The sequence below is a fragment of the Crinia signifera genome, chromosome 6 (genome assembly GCF_055691185.1).
Source record: "Crinia signifera chromosome 6, ASM5569118v1, whole genome shotgun sequence".
In the NCBI taxonomy this organism is placed as follows: domain Eukaryota; kingdom Metazoa; phylum Chordata; class Amphibia; order Anura; family Myobatrachidae; genus Crinia; species Crinia signifera.
The window spans coordinates 264,377,007-264,398,765 of NC_139222.1; the positions used below are offsets into that span (position 1 = coordinate 264,377,007).

A 21,759-nucleotide genomic window follows, 5' to 3' on the forward strand; every position below is an offset into this window, starting at 1 on the left:
AGAGTGGCGAGTTAAGGCACACGATGCCCGCGATTGTGGCCGTGCTAGGAAACAAGTACATTTGCATTTTCCTAACCCATACTTGTGACTCTCTTTATAAAGAAAACTACCTTGTGGTCCTTTCTTCTGAGCCAGAGAAAAGCGTTGAACTCACTTGACTGATGGGCAACTTGGAGATATAATATAAGGATGGGCCACATGAGGAATACCTTTGAATTTTATTTTATACCAAGCTAATTGATTTATTTCTCCAGGTGACATCCCTTGTGCAAACATCCTGAGACTACAGCTTTGTTCCTAAGATGCACTAAGAAGGTTGGATCAAGTCCAGCACTTTACAATGGTACAAATTACTATTGCAGTGCCATCTTGCCCTCACCCTGGCCTTCACTGAAGAAAACTGTCTTGTGCCAACCATTTGGGACTACAGCTCTGTTCCTAAAAAGCACCATAAAGACGGGTTACACTACTTATCTCCAAGAACTGGTAATATAAATCAAAATTGCATACATACATCTGAATAAATACCTTTCTTTCTCATTTATAGAGGATTGACTGCCTTTTCACTAAGCCCTGTATTTGCGCACCTCACTTCTTTTATCTTTCAACTCTTAAAGCAGATCTACAGTATTATAAAATCTTGTGGTTTTGATAAATTGAGGTCCTAAAATGAACCCTTGCATCTAAGGGTTCCTCACACTGTCCTGACCCAGATCCATGCCTGGTTTGGATAGTTTTTCTTTAAGGTAAATTGGCTAGAACTAGCTTTGCTAACAAAGGTAAACTACAGTATAATGAATGGAGGTTGGGGATCCTTAGATATTAGGCTACATTATTTAGCTTTGCACCTTAGCCAAGCTGTTGCTTGGTTGACTTCTGCTAGTTGCCCACAGTGAATTGATTTGGAATAGTCTTCTTGTAAAGTGGCTTCCCTACCTTCACTTCTAAATATCTCCCCTCGCCTCCCCTGGCCACTGATCTGCTTTAGTCACTGAGTTGTTTGCTTTGCCTGCCTTGTTTGTGTCCTCTGCACTAAGCTGTACAAACTAACTTGGTTTTAGAGGTGTAAGTTTTGTGGTGGATGTTTAGGAGGGTGCTAACTGCATCTGCTTAGACCACCTAAAGCTAATACTCCTGAGATTCATTTATTTCACTTTCTCCAGCTGCACCACTTTGTTTCCTCACTTTCATTCAGGTTTATTTCTCCCCCTGAGTTCCTTTAAGTCCCTCTGCAACCCTAGACCCTTAAGATCCAATCAAAATATCAAGCTACCCTGATGAAACTTTACATATATATATATATATATATTGGAATAAATAATTTTTACCCATCAAAATTCTACACACAATACTCCATAATGACAATGTGAAAAAAGATTTTTGGGAGATTCTTGCAAATTTATTAAAAATAAAAAAATAAATCACATATACAGTTCATAGGTATTCACAGCCTTTGCCATGAAGCTGAAATTTGAGCTCAGGTGCATCCTGTTTCCACTGATCATCCTTGAGATGTTCCTACATCCAGGAGGACAACTATCTCTGCAACAATCCACCAATCAGGCCAGACGGAAGCCAATCCTTACTAAAAAAAGCACACGGCAGCCCACCTGGAGTTTGCCCAAATGCACCTGAAGGACTCTTAGACCAGGACAAATAAAATTCTTTGGTCTGATGAGACAAAGATGGAATAATCGAATTGGGGAGATGGTTCATCTTTCAGCAGGACAATGACCCTAAGCACAGATATCAAATAAGAGGCTTCAGGACTACTCTGTGAACATACTTGAGTGTCCTAGACTTGAGTCCGATTGAACATTTCTGAAGAGATCTGAGAATGTTGTTGCATCAATACTTCCTATCCAACCTGATGGAGCTTGAGAGGTGCTGCAAAGGGGAATGGGCACAATTTCCCTAAGATAGGAGTCCCAAGCTTGTGGCATCATATTCAAAAAGACTTGAGGCTGTAACTGCTGCCAAAGGTGCATCAACAAAGTATTGAGCAAAGGCTGTGAATATTCACGTCCTTATGGGGTATTGTTTGTAGAATTTTGAATGAAACAATTAATTTCTTCCATTTTGAAATAAGGCTGTAACATAACAAAATTGTGGGAAAAAGTAAAGCGCTGTGAATACTTTCCGAATCCACTTTATGAAGTTTCTTAAAGCACAACTTATTGTTTTAGTTCTCCCTTTGGAACTTTAGCAAGCTTGTGTCTAATTAAGTTTATACAATTAGGCACATTAGTTTATATTATTCTGAGCTTTCTTTCTTCTGGTGATAAGGTTAATGATGACGGACAAAGAACATAAATATGAATGAGTCTAAGTTATTTAATATAGCTGTACTCATAACTAGTAATGTCTACTGACACCCAGGATGGCCATTCATCCAACATCTGCATCTCCATGGAGACACCTCTATGTGGAGATGATTAGTCACACCAGCGCTGGCACAAGGTGGACACAATTACCTCTATAAAATGAGTACTCTCCCCTGGTTCCTCTATCATTTCCAACACTTAGCATGACCACATATTAGTAAATATAAAAGACACATCAGCGATGACATCTGGGTTGTCTAATGCCCTCAACAAATAATATCTAATGTGCAGAACAATAACCCAGACACTTTCGGGATGGTGGTTGCAAGTGCTCAGCTTGCGTAGCTGATTTGTCTGGGGGGCTACATGGAGAAATGGATCCCTTGCTGCTTGTTTATAGTAGAACACAATGGACTAATATCCTATGATGGTGAAGATGCTATCAGTCCATGTCATTATCTATACCAGCAGTTTTTCTCTCCCATTCCCCTTTATTCAGCTTTTTCATTTTTGAGTACCCACCTCTCAATTTGAAATATCCATAGTACTTACGAGTGGAGAGGAAGTGAGCGGTAAGGGAGGAGTAGTGTTCAGTCAGGAATTGGATCCCTCTGTGTCTGGCCACTGGCTGTGTACTGTCTCCGGGGGCCCTGTTAATGCATGTAGGATTAATGCTGCTGCTTCCTCCACCCATATCAGCATTGGGCAGATGACTGCTGATGTCTAAGGTCTCCCAGTGTATTGCTGGTCAGGCAAAGGCATGAGAAGACGCTGATGCAATGTGGTTCATCTTCATGGCATCTTCATGGCAATGGGAAACTTCTTCCACCATCGGGAGACTTCTTCTTCTTCTGCCATTACCAATATTATTTTTAAGTACCCCCAACCGGTCTGTAGAGTACACCCATGGGTACAAGTACCCAAGGTTGGGAACCTCTGATCTATACCATCTGAGTTTGATAAATATGGGTTCTGTACACAGTGATCTGTATATCCTGTCACATTGTGGGTTTGGTATACCTTGACGAAATTTTTGGACATGGTCAACATCTCTACAGACATCATATTGACACGTTCATCATGTCGAAAAGCACAATTTTAGTGTACAGCATGTTGGCAATCATGAAATGTTGACACGATGGCAGTTTTCAGCCTTGCTCTAGCACTTACTCTAACCCTAACAGTAATGTTGACATTTCCACTATGGTGACAGGTCATATGTTGACATTTTCAGATATCTACTTGTTAGATGTTGCCATTATAACAATGCGATACAGTATATACATACCATTTAACATTCTGCTGTTGACATTAATGAATGTCAATGTTTTGCTAGTCGACATAGTGGCAGCACATCTTTGTTTTTTATCAAAAACAGTTCTAATTGTTGTTCTGTGCAATCTGGCAACCGTCATTTACTTTTGATACACGCGAGACCCCTATTTCTGGCATGAGCTGGCATCCCATCACCTTGGCATCTTCTGGTTTTTAATGCTCTTACTTTTGTCTATGTATGATGGTGGTGATCACACTTGGAAATGCGCAGTGAATGGTCTAAACATTAGGCCTATAACTGGAAATTGCCTGAAGAACACTGCATTGTCCTCATTAATTTGGTTATTCCATCTCTGCAATACAGCAACTCTGTAGAGATGAAATAACAAAAAATGTTCAAGTGATGTTGCCATGGCTACACGACATGTGTTACCTCTAGTGCTGCCAATGTGGGGTCACATCTACAAAATTTCACAGGGCCACTGTTGGTTCCAAACCTGCCCCTGACCTCCTCCTTGAAAATGTAACCTCATGTGGGCAGGATGCTCGTTAGTTTATATCTCGCTTCTGATTGGTAACGCGAGTTATCTCCTCATTCATACGCATGGATTTATACGTGTTTCTGTACTAGTTGTGATTGATAAATTATGGCTTTCCATATAGGTGTCATTACCAGGGGCGGTTCCAGCGCAGTTCAAAATTCAAATAGGGCAGCCACACCAACTGCCATTCCAAACTGACTCACTGGCAGTGTCTCTGACTCCGCTATTTACATTTTGAACTGTGCTACAGCCCCTCCTAAGGAGCCGCCACTGGTCATTAATGTCTGCTTAAATATTTGCTATGTTTAACCCCTGCACTGGAACTCCCGAGAATTTTCCGGGCTATGCTGAAGTGCCTAGTTTGGCAAGCCTGAAAAATACTCGGGATTGCCACTGTCTGTCTCTTAGTGCCGGGCAGCGCCGCTGAGTTGAGCACTGAGCTGAACCCTGAACTTCAGCCACTGCCTGGATCTGGGTGCCTGGGGGCAGGGTCGGGCAACCGCTGATGTAGTGCTCAGCAGCGCTGCCCGGCCCCAAGGGGTTAATTGTTTCTCTGTTTATCTGTATCTGTTACTATACCATGTACACTGCATTCAAATATGCTGTACCGGTAAGAAGGCTGCCCAGCGCCACCGTCCATCGCTACATAATTTCTTACAAACAAACCTATACATACTGCAGTCAATACCTTTAAACCATGAGCTAAATTCTCATCAGGACCACTTTTGACACGAATGCAAAAGAAATACCAAATTAAATAAGCAGCAGTCAGTCAAGTTTGTTGAAGCCGGTAGAGGGTGAAAGTGTACATTCGGCAGCAACACAGCAATACTATGATACAGGAGTTTTAAATGTCTTCTCCCTCATAACTAGATTATTCAGTACAATGTCATTTGCCGCCACTGACATTTTCTTTAAAGTCATAAAGGCCTATATAGTAATAAAAGGGCTCCGAATAAAATTAAGAATATCATGTATAAATTATCCTTAACCTTAGCTTCATTTGGACTGTGACTTTTTAGACCTGATCAATTTTCATGCAACTATTCACATAAAACTCTGAAAAAATATTTAAACCTTATCTCCCATAAAGATCGCTGCAAAGGGTTCAGCTCTTTGTTCATAATTAAGGATGACAATTCATGGCAGGGATTAAGTCATCCACCTGAAAGAATGGGGCCTTGCGTATGGATTTTTTAACCTTTTTAAAAAAAATAAACAATTCCGCGATTGTTTGCTAGGGGATGAGTTTTTGAATACTGGAGTTTTCATGGGGAAATTAATACCTGCTGTTCTTCACAGTGTGATAGTGTACACATTGTACAGAATCCAAGCGGTTGTTTGCATTTTTAGCACATTTATTTATCTATTTTATATCAGACCACTGGTGTTATTAAAATCTGAAACAATAGAATAAATGCTTTGGGACTGATTACAAATTGCACACAAGTGTGTATTTGTGTGTTTTAATTAGAGTGGCCAATCCTGGGATCGGCGGGATCCCGGGATTTGGCCCCAAAATGTCAGGGATTTCAATCCCGGGATTGGACTATCCAATCCCGGGATTTCGGGATTGTACAGTCTATTTCCGGGCAGCGTCTGAGCACCCGCTCAGACGCTGCCCGGCTGTTACCGACGCGGGGTACAGCCGAGATAGGTCAGGCTGGGAGAGGATTCCGGTCATTCCGCCCTCTGTCACTCACTTGTTCTGTGACACTGACTGGAGGGGAGGGGCGACGAGTGGGTTTCAACACCGGAGGTAAAGCGCTGCGGCCTGCGCAGCGTGACCTATGGGTCATGCTGCGCAGGCCGCAGCGCTGCACCTCCGGCGCCAGCACACGCTCACGGCCCCACACAGCATTCCTCTCCATCCGGCGTCGCAGCCACCACCTGCCCCGCTCCACCACTCATGGGGGATAGCCGCCGCCTGCCCCGCTCCACTGCACTCAGTGGCAAACGCAGGATTTTCAAAAGGGGGTTTCCAGAGAGGCGGAGCAAAGCACGGAAATGGACACTTAGGTGACCCAGTATATGCTGGGTCAGTTAAAGTATTATAGATAGACCAAATGTATATAAATAATAAAAACAAATATATATATATATATATATACATATACATACATACATATATATATATATATATATATATATATATATATACATACAGGGGCATCAACAGCAGTGTAGGCCCCTGGGCATAGCAATATATTGGGGCCCCTACCGATCCTCAAGCGGTAGGGGTGGGGGAAACTTTGATGTCCCACAGGTGGTAGGGGGTATTATATCAACTGCTCAGCATGTATGGCCTGGATCAGTAATTTTTACTAATTACCCCTTTACTGCACAGATGGTGGGAGATGGGGTGGGAGATGAGGGCATTGGGCTGAATGAAGGGGCCCTGATACATAACTTCCAGGGTGGTAGAGGATGTTTAATATGCAGAGGAGGGGTGTATAGTGGAGTGGGCTTATTATTCATAATTTTCTGGTGGGAGGACAGCTTGCTTGACTGCAGATATCTCCAGTTCCTGGAAATAGATTTCATAGATTGTAATGGAATTAAAAACTAGAGAATCCCACCTACCAAATGGTACTGGGGAATAGGGGATCAGAGTTCAGGAGGCAGAGCAATCTGCCAATGAGCATATAAAACTACATACCAGGTGTGTGGAGCTGGAGCAGTAACCAGCTGCTGGAAGGCTGATATCTCTGGTTCTCGGAAGAGTAGAGACAAACTACTAGTGTCCATCAAAGAAGCAGAGTCCCAGCTTTTGGAATATACCCTCAGAAAAACTCTATGTCAGACAGAACCTGAAATATCTGACTGGGAAGAGCAATTAACAGGCTTGGATGGGGACCACTGCTTTGAAGTCATATATCTCCGGTTCCCAAGGGCCGATTTTTAAAATTCTTGTACCCATGGAAAGAGGGGACCCTCAGCTTTCAGCCTAGGGCCCTTAGACTTCTGGGGGGTTTCTGGGTACTCGGAAACCCCCCCTGCGTGCGCTACTGACTGCACTAACGTAAGGGGGACAGGGGCAGTTTTCTTTTAGGGATGCCAATCCCGGGATCCCAGGAATCCCGGGATTGAGCATTTTTCAATCCCGATTCCCGGGATTGAAAAAATGCCCCGGGGTTGGCATCTATAGTTGTAATAATCCCTCTCATGTATTAATAATGGAGGCCGGGCACGGGGCCCTAAAGGATAGGGGGGCACATTGCACACCAACACCCAGGGGTGATTTAAGATCGTGCTGCCCCCTCTCTGATGGAGAAGTAAACTCTTGCATTGTGCTAGAGTCTATAGCGCATGTGCTGGTCTCCATTGCTATAAGGACTATTAAAGGACTATAAGTTTTAACCATAGACTATGTAGGGCTGGCCAAACCGGTCCCTGAGATCTACAAGCAGTCCAGAGTTTTCCAGACTACCGAGCTGGTGGCGGCTCATACCTTATGGTAGGAGGTGGGCTGCCGCTGGCCTCAATGCTGGCATACCCCCAGCCGCCACTCCTGGTCCCTGCTACAGCGTTCATGTTCCCGGTGCCTGTACTATGATGACAGGCGCAAAGACTGGCTCATGTGCAGTACCGACTTCTATATTGTGCATGTGGCCAGCTTCTATGGGCTGCTTCGTCAACAGCCCATAAAGAGGCATTCCGGAGGGAGGGAACACCTCCCATTGGGATTGCCTTGGTGACTGGCACGTTGGACTTCCAATATGAAGTCACTGCCATTCACAGTGAAGCCAGAGCAGTCTCACAGATTGCATTTGGCTGTGGTGGATTTTACCGCCACTGGTCATTACTAACTGTTACATTTTCAAATATGTTGCATTTATTCCTAACTGACACATTGTACAGGTCCTCGGCTGGCCTGGAAAACATAAACTGTTGTTAGATCTCGAGGACCAGTTTGGCCATCCCTGCTGTTGAGAGTATATAGTAGTTTTATAGCTATAATAATACCTTACAAACCACTGTATTATCAATCCTACCTATCCACTGTTTTGCATGCAATAGCCACACACATATTTTCCATTTTCTTGTTTTGCCTCTTGGCTCCTCATGTAAATCTGATGTCCCATGTGAACCTTAAGGTATAAGGGCTGGGGGTATACACCTACAGATTTATCTTCAGATCTGGGTGGTTGGAACAAAAACATGATTATGGATGAGAGCACATGACAGTGGACCATTTACTTGGAAATGCTGGAAAACTGAAAAAGTGTCATTCCGAAATTACCAGAGTTTTTGTTCCAACCAGCCAGATCTGAAGATAAATCTGTAGGTGTATGGCCACCTTAAGGCCTGAGTCAGAGGTGCTCACAACTCAGGTTGGGCTGCAAATTTTTACTGATTCTCAAGTGTGAAAATATGCAAATGTCAATTTAAGCATGCACTACATTGTCACAGACTTTGCAACTCTAATTTGCATATCTGAGCAATGCAGAAGTGGGTACTTGTGTATTATCTGGGCGCCCGATTTTATCATTGCATGCCACTACTTAAGGCATGTGATGCGATGCAATGCGATTTTTCATTGTAAAGACCAGATTTTTAATTGTATAGTCACCCATGGGTGATTTCATACCCCCACTATCCAACTACGCATGGAGTTGATTTTATATAGGGGACGCGGATTACTTTGCATGTATTCTGCGTCCGCTCGCCACGCTTCGGGCTCGGTGGCTCGCTACGCTCGCCACACTATATAAAATCAACTCCATGCGTAGTTGGATAGTGGGGGTATGAAATCACCCATGGGTGACTATACAATAAAAAATTGGGTCTTTACAATAAAAAAAATCGCATCGCATGAATCAGGCGCCCAGATATTACACAAGTAGAGTGTGGTGGTTCTGATCTCTCCACCATCAATGCACCATCAGTGCCATCATCGACTTCTACAACTGCCTGGCACACAACCTCTTTTAAATTTCTTAAGATATGACCATTGTGATCGCCGCCACGTCTTGACAGCCTCTCTTTTTGCAAAAACGTTGTCACCTCCCAGTCACCACCCTGAACCACCCATGGAATAATCAGGCTGATTCTAGTTTGCTCAGTAAGTTGCAAGGATCGCAGCTTACCGAGCATCTGAGACGTCGGCCCACTGAATAACCCCCCCCTGCCACTTATTCCCCTTGCTACTATGCGAAGGGATGTGTAACAAAAACAAATTATCTCGCATGCCTCCGCTGCAGGAGAAATCATTCGTTAGTCGCCGACCATTGAATGATTTCTCCTGGCTTCGCAAATAGAAGTCAGTGGGAACTGACTATTTTTATTTACGAGGGTTGGGATAAAGACAGGGCAGGCGGTTGACATCATGTGACATCAGGCACCCGCCTCCTGCACACATTGTCCTGCCCGCGTACCCATGTGAACGCCCAGAGTTTTCATTGGGATGCCCATAAAACGCTGGGCATTTCCATGGGCGATGCCCGTGCCCCCAGATGCCCCGATCACCGCCAGCCTGCCCAATCCTTTCAAACGGTTCAGCAACTATGCACGTCACCGAAGCCGTTCTCAAAGGGGAGCTGCACATGCACAAACATCGGAACGGGCCTGAATTCACCCAGAATGAATTAGAATGAGGGCCAATGTCCCCAGCTGTCCCCGGTAAAAATGTTGTCTTATGTAAATGCATACGCCATCGTACTCATGCACAATAAAAATTCCTTCTGTGCTGGCATGCCCGCTGTTACGATTATCACTCCAAATTGATTGGAAATGCCTGTTCTTATCACAGCTCAGCTGACTTTGTGCCTTAGTGTTTTCCATTCTATTTTTATCTGCGCTAAAATCGGAAATAGTTTTACTATATTGATGCACAGTTACTGTATTTCGTGAGACCTGTACCATTATTGTAGCATCGCTCCTATTCCCCCTAGCTGCCTGGCCCATTTAAATTCAAATACCTTTAAATCATTACCAATGGATGGACTGCATGATCAATTACCAGCGGACTCTTACGAAGGAACTTCAAACAAAAGAAAAATGTGTTGCTAATGATGGCTGCTGTATATACCAAATTGCAAATAAACATGCAAGTAATTAACATTTTTATTAGAAAAATGACTTATGCTTGTTAAATTAACATGCATAGAGATTTCATTAATATGCATCACAACTTATCAGAATATAAAGCTATCAACAGTGCAAACATATGTTCGTACACATGGGCTCATTGTATTCATGTATCCATACACAAGGACTCTAAATGCAAATTTGTCATTGATTTAGAATCCGCAAATTGCAAAAGGGAAACAAATCTTTGAAATGAGCTAAGTTTGATGTCGGGTACGTTGTCCGTCCCTAGGTAAGTTGATTCATCATCTGTTGAGTATTTGCTGTTCTGTTGATTAACAGAGGTGTGTGCGTGGAGATGGAGAGGGGGGTTCCCAAAAAAAGTTTTGATAATTAGGTAGTGAAAACATATAAAATGAAATGCCACTTCAAGATTTAGGTGTTACATTGTGTGTGTACATTTTTTTAATCCTAAAGTCTTAAAATATATTACATAAAACAGCATGCTCACAGCTGAATTACTTTCGGAAGCAGGCAAGTAACTTATATAGGAAATGAATGGAAATGGGAAATAGAGTATAATTACGCGGTCTCATTTCAGATATGACTGGCTTCAAAACATTTAATTTAAGCCAAACCTAATTTGGCCATTTTGGGCATCGTGCCAAGTGTGGATGAAGTATGTAATAACAGTGTATGCGGTTGCGTTACTGTGAATTAACTGCAGGAAGAGTTGAAAGAGAGTCTTCGTCTTTGGGGAGATTTCAGCGAAATTATTTCACTACAGATGTGGCCAAGCCGGTTCAACTTCTAAGATCAAGATCTTCGAAATCTATTAGTACTTACTAATGGGGATCATCAATGCACTTTTAGGTTGGTGGAGGGGGCTGCCCAGTATAATTTTTTTTCGCTACATGTTTTGAATAATTTCGGGAACGAACCAGCAAATACTATAATTCTGACCTCGGGGTCTAGTACAAACCTACATATGTGTGGCTTGATACAGACCCGATTGCGCAGGGACCGATTATCGATAGATTGCGCATGGGTAAGGGTCGCGGTACACATGTGCGTGGCCATCCTGCAATGAAAGCCTTCTACTTTTCTTTTCTACTTACAAACGCTGGCCATTTGCATGGTAATTGACAGGAAGCCGGCATTTGGAGGTGGTATTTGGCTGTTTTATGGGAGTGCCAGAAAAACCGCAGGTGCGCCTAGGGAAAACGCAGACATGTCTAGGCGTTTGGAGGGATGGTGTCTGCCATCAGTTCTCGCATCCATCAGCCTGATTTAATTGCAGCCGCCAGGTAAGTGCTAGGCAGTGGCGGCTCCTACCTTATAGTGGGAGGGGGGCTGCTGCTGGCTGGCAACCCCTCGCCACCGCCGCTCCTACTCCCAGTGATCCCCGCCACCGCTGCTCCTAGGCAATCCCCAGCACCAATGTTCCTGGACAGTCCCGGCCTCTGCGCTTGGAAGACGAAAGCCACTGCCGCATGCGCAGTACCGATCTCTGTACTGCACATGTGCTGGCCCCCACCTTCTATGGGCTGCTTCGGCGGCATCCCATAGAAGTTAAATCCTGGTCCCGGCGCCTGTTCAATACAGATGACAGGCACCGGGACCGGCGCATGCACAGTACCAAACTAGATACTGCGCATGCGCGCCCCAGGTTCTATGGGCTGCTATGGCTGCTGCCCATAGAAGCCAAAGAGGCAGCCCCAGAGGGAGGGAAAAATCTCCTAATGGGACTGCCTTGTGTAATTGGCAGGTCGGACTTCCATAGTGAATGGATTTGCAGCTTTTTGCTGGGCTGCGACATCTTCGCTACCCATTTGCAAGCTTGCGAAAGGCAGGCGGGTGTCGGATAGCTATTTTTAGGGTGATCGCACGGCTCTGCTAATTCGCTGCCATGCTATCAAGTCTGTACCAGGCCCATAATCTGTTTAGTCTAATGCATAGTAAACTGGCTATTAAATTTACAAAGTAAACTATTCTTTCCAGGCAGTTGTAAGCAGGTAGCTGGTTTTCTGAAGGAAGTCACTCCTTGCTTGATCCTCAGCCCTATTCAGCTTTTATGGGCTGCGGCTGGAGTTCATAGAAGCCTGGGGTTTCCGCATGCAAACAGGGCAGTAGAGAGCCTATCTGGGCCTGGGTATTTCTATGGGGGCGTGGCCTAATAGCAGGAGACGTGGTCATGCACCCTTAAAATAAAATACAGAAAATAATAGTATTTCAAACACCTCTTTGGCCATGGTGCTCCCCAGCACACAGCAGTACCGCCGCCGCTTGTGCGCATGTGCTGGTCTTATCCCTCTCAGCTCCACTGTGCAGGTGCCAAGACCCAACTGGCAGCAGGGGCTGTCCTCTCTTCCTTTGGACAATAAGCAACACGGGGAGCTTCCGCTGATTGCAACCATTTTATAAACATGTCAGCTCCAGCAACAGAGTATTTTTACTGACGCGGAAAACTCACTACAGTCTGCCTATACTGGGTAGCCATAGAGTTACTGAGAGGTCGATTATCGTATGAAATACGCCCTGATGTTGTGACACAGTTAAATGCATTTGCAAAGCTGCCAGTGGGCGTCTCAGTAGAAATATCCCAGCTGCAATATTTGCATATTTTTGCCCAGTATCTACATGCATAGTCACAGCAGCAGCGGCATTAGCATACATCTCTGAATCAGACCCTGATTTGGCAGGACAAAGGCGTTCCGGTGAAAAAATACCAAGTAGGGAGAAGCAGCAAAATAGCTAAAATGCAATGATAAATATAAATTATTTTGTATTTCCAAAAAAAAAATTAAAAATCAGCAATACTGTATAAGTAAGAAAAAACACCAAAATGAATTAATAGTATTACTCTAGATATCAAAGAATCATTGATTGTTAAAAAGACAAGATCAATAGAATTTCTCTTTACTACTTTCCACCTGACCTTGAATGATAAGGAATTGGCATTGTCATGTGACCCCAACTGACGATGAACTTTTTGAGTTCTGTAGTTTCCCAAATACCCCTGACCATAGAGGACTATAGACAAATTCTTATACTGTATGCCGCTTCTCTTCACAGGGTGCATGAAACTGAATAATGGATCACGGGACATCAAAAACAACATTGGATATCAAAGTAAATAAGACCAAAGGACGAAATAGATTGTGTCAAGGAAATGTTGCAGTGAAGAAAGTGTCTAAAAATCAGTAAAAATAAAATTGTTAGAAGAGCAATAGTCTACATTTTCAGCATAAAAGACAGAAAATTGTGCGAAGCTCATTATAGAGTTAGGATTTAGATCATGCTGTATGCAAAAAACTAGAATGTAATATGCAATAAAATTCATTTATAAACGATATCAATTTTCCTCTACATACAGTAGAACCTAAATCTGGTAATAAGTAATTTTCCTTCCTTTCCTTCATTTAGACCGTTTCAGAGAGACTTTCAAAGGTAGTTGCAAATAAATGTATTTATTATTAGTAATACTACTACTGCTACTACTACTACTACACATTTTTCTAACAATAATAATTATAATAATGATAATAATTTTATATCTCCAACAGGACTCAAGGTGCTTTACAGACATCAAAAACAATGCACATAACACAAACTATTTAAGTAATAAAGCAATAGACAAGACACAAATACATAAAAAAGAGAACTAAGAGGGCACAGTGATCATAATGCTGGATTGGTGGAGGCATTTTGGGTAATAACCTTCACAGGTTGTGTATACAACCCTCACAATGTACCAGGTGAGGCAGCCATCGTGGTTTCCTCCCACAATCCAAAAATATACTGGTAGATATATCCGGATAATAAGTCAACAGTGTCTAGATACAGTAGGTCAACAGCAATGGTCCACAGGCACAAGGTCAACGATAACAAAAGGTCAACACTAGCAAAAGCTCGAAATGGCAATGTGAAAGTTTTGCATGACTTTTTCGCAATTTTTTTTTTTTTACATTTCTATAGTTTTCCATGCAGGTGGACTCCGATTGGGAACGGTGAAATGGTGGAGCGAGGCATCTTGTGAAATGCATGGCAAGCCAAGTGAGGGTACAAGGTACACCAACTGATGGCATAGCGAACGAAGTGACCCATGTAAGGAGGGTTGACATAATCAGGTGTTGACACTGACACAAAAACAAAATGTGACAAAATCATGTTCAGATTTGCATGTGTCAACCTTTTCCATATCAACTTATTGCTTGTGCCGACACTTTGTCAAGGTCAACCATGTGCACTTTTGCTGTTGTCCTAATGACTATTGACCCAGATATTGGGCCTTATTCTGATCGGTGCGGCCGTATCCGAATATGCGGCCAGGACCGTGCGTGCGAAACCCCGCCTTCCATACGGATCGCCAACTCCGTCCGTACGCGGTAAGAAGCTGGCCGAACGGACCGCACGTGTATTTTTCATGGAATACGCCTCCTCCATCTCAGGGAACCTCCCCCATCATTCGATGGTCGCAGACCATCGGATGCAGGACCGAGTGGTCCACCAGCTCCCGCAGCCTCAGACCACATGGACATTTTTCCGTGCAAAAGCAGGGATCTGGGCGGGCAGCTGACATCCGGCAATGGCATATGTCCGCCCCCAACACGTGCGTCACGGCCGCATTACCATACGTATGCCCAGCGTTTGCATGGGAACGCCCATGAAACGTGGGGTGTAAGCATATGGTAATGAGCCCAAATAGCCCTTCACGCCCCTCTCCACCCCCTGTTCGGAGTGTTCACATTTCATGCGGGATTTGGCCGTACGCCCCACTCGCACATGCGCAGAGAGGCCTCTGCACATGCGCAGACACAAAACATTGGCGGACCGACCGCACACGGACATTACCGCACCAACCCGAATAAGGGCCATTGTCTGAACAAAGGAGATATTATTTAATAGTCTTGCACTTCTCAATCTCTGTTCATTAACGTGACGCGATTGACAGAGATGGTCCATATATTGATATTTCACAGTGGATTTCAAGACCTACTCCTCTGGTACTTCTTTTAATTTATTTAACCTATAGAGAAAACTTAGACTTATGATACTAAACCATAAGGGATACAGTATTTAACAACAGAAGCTTCCTTGGAGCCTGTAGCCCTGAATTCCCCTAACAAACGGGAGGTCTCCTCCTGGGATGTCCTGCTCCTCTGAGATGTTGTCTACTTAATGTAAAAAATCCATAGCCTCGGCAAGGGTTGTGCGAGTGGTGCTCCAGTGTATATCACAGAATTACATCTTCCGTATGGCACAATGGCGAATTGCAATTCCCATCTGCAATAGGGGACTTCACAAATGTGCAAACCTGCCAGGAGTATCGTCAGCATTTCCCAGTAGAAGAAAAATAACATAACAATGTTTCTCATTTATTTAACTGTTTTTGAGGGCTTTTTTTTTTTTGCTGATCCTTTTTTATTTTGTGTCATTTACTTGACATAGAAATACCAGTAAATTTTACTTGTGCAAGACAACAGTCTTAAGCTTCCACTACACTTCCACGTAATAAAGACAATTATCAAATTCTACATTGGAAATTCATCAGCAAGCAGGCAAAATGCTGGTATTGTTGTAGACGCTTGCTGTAAGTTGAAATGTCTGTCGGAGGTCCCACTGGGCGAACAGTACATAAGACTAAGTAATATGAGCTGAAATGTGAGCTGGCTTGGATATAGCGGTCCCAAAAGGTATCAATATTGTCAGCTTGGAGGTGTTATGAAAAGGAAAGAGCTGTTTCCTCTATTTAAAATCTGTTTAAGGCTACAGGAACATGTAAAGCAAAATGTGATCTGATTATGAAAACAAAGGATTTATATCCGCAGACTTATTTCCAGCGGCAAATGGGTTATAGTCAGTACTGTGGGTGAATATACAGTATCAGTCGGGTGTTCCATGTGCTCATAATCACATTTTGAAGCTTTCTTTTTTTAATACAGTATATACATATTATATGTCTGCCTATCTATCTATCTATCTGTAAATGTGTGTGTGTGTGTGTGTGTGTGTGTGTGTGTATCACACCTTGAAAAAGAGGCGCATAGCCTCGAATCGTCGGTTATGGTGATGTTTTGTCACTTAAATAATATTTTTATATTTTTCAACTGTGAGTGCCGCTGTCTTTTTTTTTAATGTATTTTACTGTTAGTGATGGCACCGCGGGATCTTCATTGACATTGGGTGAAGTGCCAGCCACCCTGCAACAATTCTATATATATACCCATATACATATATACATACTGTATTATACTTACCTATATACATATTTATAGCAGTTTCTGGAATATTGTGGTTTAACACACATACTGTATATATATATATATATATATATATATATATATATATATATATATATATATATATATATATATATATATACACAGTATGTGTGTTAAACCACAATATTCCAGAAACTGCTATAAATATGTATATAGGTAAGTATAATACAGTCGGCAGCCTAACCGCTACAATTCCTTGAAGGCGAGGAACAAAACATGGAAATACAAAACAGTATTGGTATGGCGCCTATGAATAAATAGATGTTCGTTGACTTAATTTGAATATATTCTACAGTCCAACATTCAATGAAGCCAAGGAAAATGTCATCCAAATAAGTTTATTGAAAAGGTTCTTCCAGAGATTGGTACAAATTAAACAGCTAATACAGATGGAGCCACTCTTGTTAGACAGGGACCTGGCGCGACAGGAATGGGGTGCGCAAGCACCCCATTCTCTTTACCACTCCCGGAAGCCCTGCACCGAAGCCCCCGCTCCCTGCACCGCTCCCTGAAGCCTGCACCGAAGCCCTCCCTGCCCCGCTCTCTGAAACAGACACTGAAGCCTGCCTGCCCAGCTGTGGTACTGTATAGTGGGGCACGCGAGTGAGAAGCTTGTGTGTCCTTGCGCTCCACCGTCCGCCAGCTCTACCAGAAACTGTGATATGGCGAGCTGGCGGGGTGGCTGAGAGTGGCTTCATCTGTAGTTCTTCAATAAGAAATAACCAATGCGTTTCATCCATAAAGAACTTCGTCAGGGGCATTACATCTCCAGAGTGTACTTTAAGCGATTCACAGATCCAGCCTCATACAGAATAAGGTATTAAATCATGTAAAACCAATTTTCGATTAAAATAAGTGGAATTTGACCCTTTATGAACCATAAAGTATGTTCCAAGAAAATACTGATGTTTAGTCCTCCCTTTAGGTAACATCAATCATACACCTCAGTTGTATAATGCTTTCTACTGCAGGGCCAGCATCAGAATGCTGAAGAACTATCAGCTGTTTGATTTGTGCCAATCTTTGGAAGAACCTTTTAAAAAAACATATTTGGATGACAGAATATTGTGCGACTGTAAAATATACCCAAATTGAGTCAACGTACATCTATTGATTCATAAGCGCCATATACTGTACAGTATATATTCTGAATGCTGACACACACACACATATAGATATATATATATATATATATATATCTATATGTATACAGACATTGTAGGGGCTCTGCACACACTAAATTAACTGATAATAAATAGTGGAGATTTGGTTCATGAATTGATCAATGCATTTAAGCCTGCAGCCCACTTCACGGGACCCCACTTTTCTGCAGGTCCTAACACTATCGCTGAAAATGGCTACAATACACATAGCTATCACATCAATGTTTGATTCCAGGCATGCTATCTGGTCTGAAGCTCACAGCACACTTTGCTTTTATAGGTGAGCAGCTACCAACACACCTGTCACTAATCATCTAGGGAAATGGTTAACATAAGCTATGGAATATTAGTTAAACAGGGTGCATGAGAGAATTTGACCACAATAAGACTAATTTAAAAAACGAATCTAATAAACAATATATACACTTAACATCGGCACTCACCTTTCCTAGTTTTGGGGTGCCCTATGGCTTGTGACCACATTGTTTAAAAAGACATTGTAGGGGCTCTGCACACACTAAATTAACTGATAATAAATAGTGGAGATTTGGTTCATGAATTGATCAATGCATTTAAGCCTGCAGCCCCCTTCACGGGACCCCACTTTTCTGCAGGTCCTAACACTATAGCTGAAAATGGCTACAATACACATAGCTATCACATCAATGTTTGATTCCAGGCATGCTATCTGGTCTGAAGCTCACAGCACACTTTGCTTTTATAGGTGAGCAGCTACCAACACACCTGTCACAAATCATCCAGGGAAATGGTTAACATAAGCTATGGAATATTAGTTAAACAGGGTGCATGAGAGAATGTGACCACAATAAGACTAATTTAAAAAACTAATCAAATAAGCAATATATACACTTAACATCGGCACTCACCTTTCCTAGTTTTGGGGTGCCCTATGGCTTGTGACCACATTGTTTAAACAGACATTGTATATATATACATATACACACACACTAGCAACCTGGCACTAATTTGCATGTGTTCATGGCCGAGCGCCACGTTCATTCCCGCTTTAGTGCGCCATGAGCAGGCACAGCACGCGCCAATGATAAACTTGTTCCAGTAAAATCATTATTGCTCAGCTCCAATACGGGATAGGCCAATGGTTAACATTCCAAAACCTGAGCACTGCATAATAGTGAAAACTGCACAAAAATTCATACAGTGGTTTTTCAAGAGCATGAGGAGCTGCCCACTCCTGAGCTGGTGTATGTGTCTGCAGCCGCACAGTAAATCCCATTCAATGTGAACCATGGTAACAGAGTTTGATGGTATCTTCGTCTTACTTTCAATTTTTAAAGGACTTGCAAGGATTGTATTTTGTGTTCCAAGAAATATCAATTACCATTTATTTCATAGACGATTTAAATATTTTACACTACATAGATTTCACGACTAACCATTTGTTCTACTACTTGGGGACATTTGGCTGCAGTGAAAACATGAGACACCAGTTTCTGCAAAATACTTCAAAAATCTTTCAGCAGGTGACCAGCTTTGTTTAACGGGACCCCGGGACCTGACATGTCACATTACCATATTTATGCAGAGCTTTCATGCATTAAATAACATGATAAATGTCCGAAGTTTAATAATATGACCTTATTTTAACAGAATTATACCTAACGGGGAAGCTACTACTCGTACAGAAATATATACAGTAGGCAGAGGTTTCCAGTATTTATATCAGCTCTACTTCTGAAATATATTTTCTTGCACATCAGACTTAGTGCCAGATGCACTAAGCTTCAAAAGTGATAAAAGGGAGAGTGATAAACAGCCAATCAGCTTCTGTCTCACATGTCACAGACTGTTTTTGAAAAATGTTAGGCAGAGGCTGATTGGTTGGTTGTTTAATCACTCTCCCTTTTATCACTTTTGAAGCTTAGTGCATCTGCCCATTACTCATTTTAGAGGATGTACTGTATCAAAGCTTTGTGAGATTTAAAGTAGAGAATAGTAAGAGGAGTTTGGTTGGTACTATGGGGGTGATTCAACACCGCTTGGCCTAACTTTGCCCCACCAAACACCCGTCTCCCCTGCCATGGTATCACCTTGGTACCATGCAAGGAAATATGTTCGCTAACACATCCCCTTACATGTATTGGCTTTGCAAATAAAAGTCAGTCAGAACTGTTTTTTAGTTACAATGGGGCGGGCAGCTGTGACGTCAGGCACTAGCCCACAGCAGGCATCGGCAGGCAGCAGGCATCGGCCCACCTGCGTTCCCATGGGAACACCCAGCATTTTCATGGGGATGCCTATAAAACACTAGGCGGTCTTATGGACAGGCCCCATTCCTGCCGCCGTCCGCCCCCATCCCTCCCTCCCCACAGTGTATAAATCTCCCAAGCCATTTCTTGCCGGGGTCTGTACATCCGCAAAAACGCGCTTGTACAAGAGCAGACCCTCCACCATCGAATTCGCCCCATTCCAAATGGTGTTGAATCACCACCTTTACCTCTCCCCCATCTTAGGTGTTTTCAAGGTTTCATGCAACTCCCCTTTTATAACGTATAGCATCTAGACTCCTAGAGTGTGAGGCATATTTACTAAAGTTTGGGGTTTAAGAAGTGGAGATGTAGCCCACAGCAACCAATAACATTCTACTTATACTTTATCTAGAACCCTTTAGAAGATAATAGCTAAAATCTTATTGGTTGCATTGGCAACATCTCCACAAGATCCACACTTTAGTACCCCTAGAAACTTATATGGCTGCGGCCTACTCTATACACCAGGGGTCCTCAAACTATTTTGCTCTGGGACCCCATCAGACAATAAAAATAATTACAGGACCCCAGCAAGTTACTGCAGAAGGCCATCACATCACATGTGTAGTCAGCAGACAGCACATACATGGCAGCATTGTGGTGGCACAAAATAATGGGAGGATTCTGAAGTAACAGACTATTCAACAGATTTACAGACTCCTTGAATCTCTAACTGAGATAAGAAAAGTCATCAGCCTGATGGTCAGCAACATGGAGTCGCGACCCCATGCTGAGAAGGTCGGGACCCACTTTGGGGTCAGGACCCACAGTTTGAGAACCGCTGCTATACGCTAATACCAGAACTGTTACCGGATTACGTTTCCTAGTAGAATCGTGTGTGTTATTAATTTGGCTGTCCTTAAATAGGTAACTAAAGGTTTTATTGGCAAAGAACAGATTGATACCAATAATACAGTTATTAAAATGGTAAAACTACTTATCTAAAGTAAACACACAGACAAAAATGGGGCATTTCCAAAGGTCATCCTTTTCATTTATGGTGGTGACAAAGGGAATGGGAAATTGATTAGAGATTTCAGATGTCACCGACAATTTGCAAGGCCAATTTCCTTTCTCAACTTCGAGCAAATGGGGTGACATTTAATAGCCTGGGAGTTGCAGACTAGCCTGGCCCCACACAGCCTTTATTATACAGGCTATTAAAGTTCACCAAAGGTATGCAACTCCCAAACCAAGACACCAAAGGCTCGGGCAGAGAACCAATGCCCCTGCCCCAGTAGGGAAAATCGGCCCACCCAGTGATTTGAATGAGAGCACACCTACAGCATTGCTGCAAAATGGCCACAACTGTACCTTCCAGAGGACGAAAAGATAGACAAATAACGAAGGGGGAAAATATGGGGGAAGGAAGGAGAGGGAGGGGGAGGAGGAACTCCCAGTGAAAGTCTTTAGTAGTTATTACTTTTTACCCTAACCAAGAGTTGTAACAATTCGCTGATATTGGAACCAAATGGATTTAGAATCACTAATTATTATGCAAATGGAAGTAATTTATATTTGTTCATATGGTTTTTCTGTCACCATTTCCATCAGGCGCAGTGGGGAAAATAAATACTGTAAATAAACTGAATTGTGAATATTTAATTTCAACTGATGATAAAATACTACTACTACTAATAATAATAATAATAATAATAATAATAATAATAATAATAATAATAATAATATATTGAATACCAATACATTATTATTATTATTATTATTATTAATATTATTATTATTATTATTATTATTATTAGTATTTTATCATCAGTTGAAATTAAATAATAATAATAATAATGATATGGTGATAATGATGATGATAATTATTAATATATTATTTTTTTATTATT

The 21,759-nt window shown here is 42.4% G+C and overlaps 1 long non-coding RNA gene across 1 annotated transcript; it reads left to right on the forward strand.

Annotated features, from left to right (window-relative positions):
* The first annotated feature begins 264 nt into the window (after positions 1-264).
* On the forward strand, positions 265-13,467 carry LOC146007275 (uncharacterized). The gene is made up of 3 exons (XR_014444311.1): positions 265-486; positions 10,388-10,463; positions 13,247-13,467. It is a non-coding gene; the product is annotated as an uncharacterized LOC146007275 (long non-coding RNA).
* Positions 13,468-21,759: the final 8,292 nt, after the last annotated feature.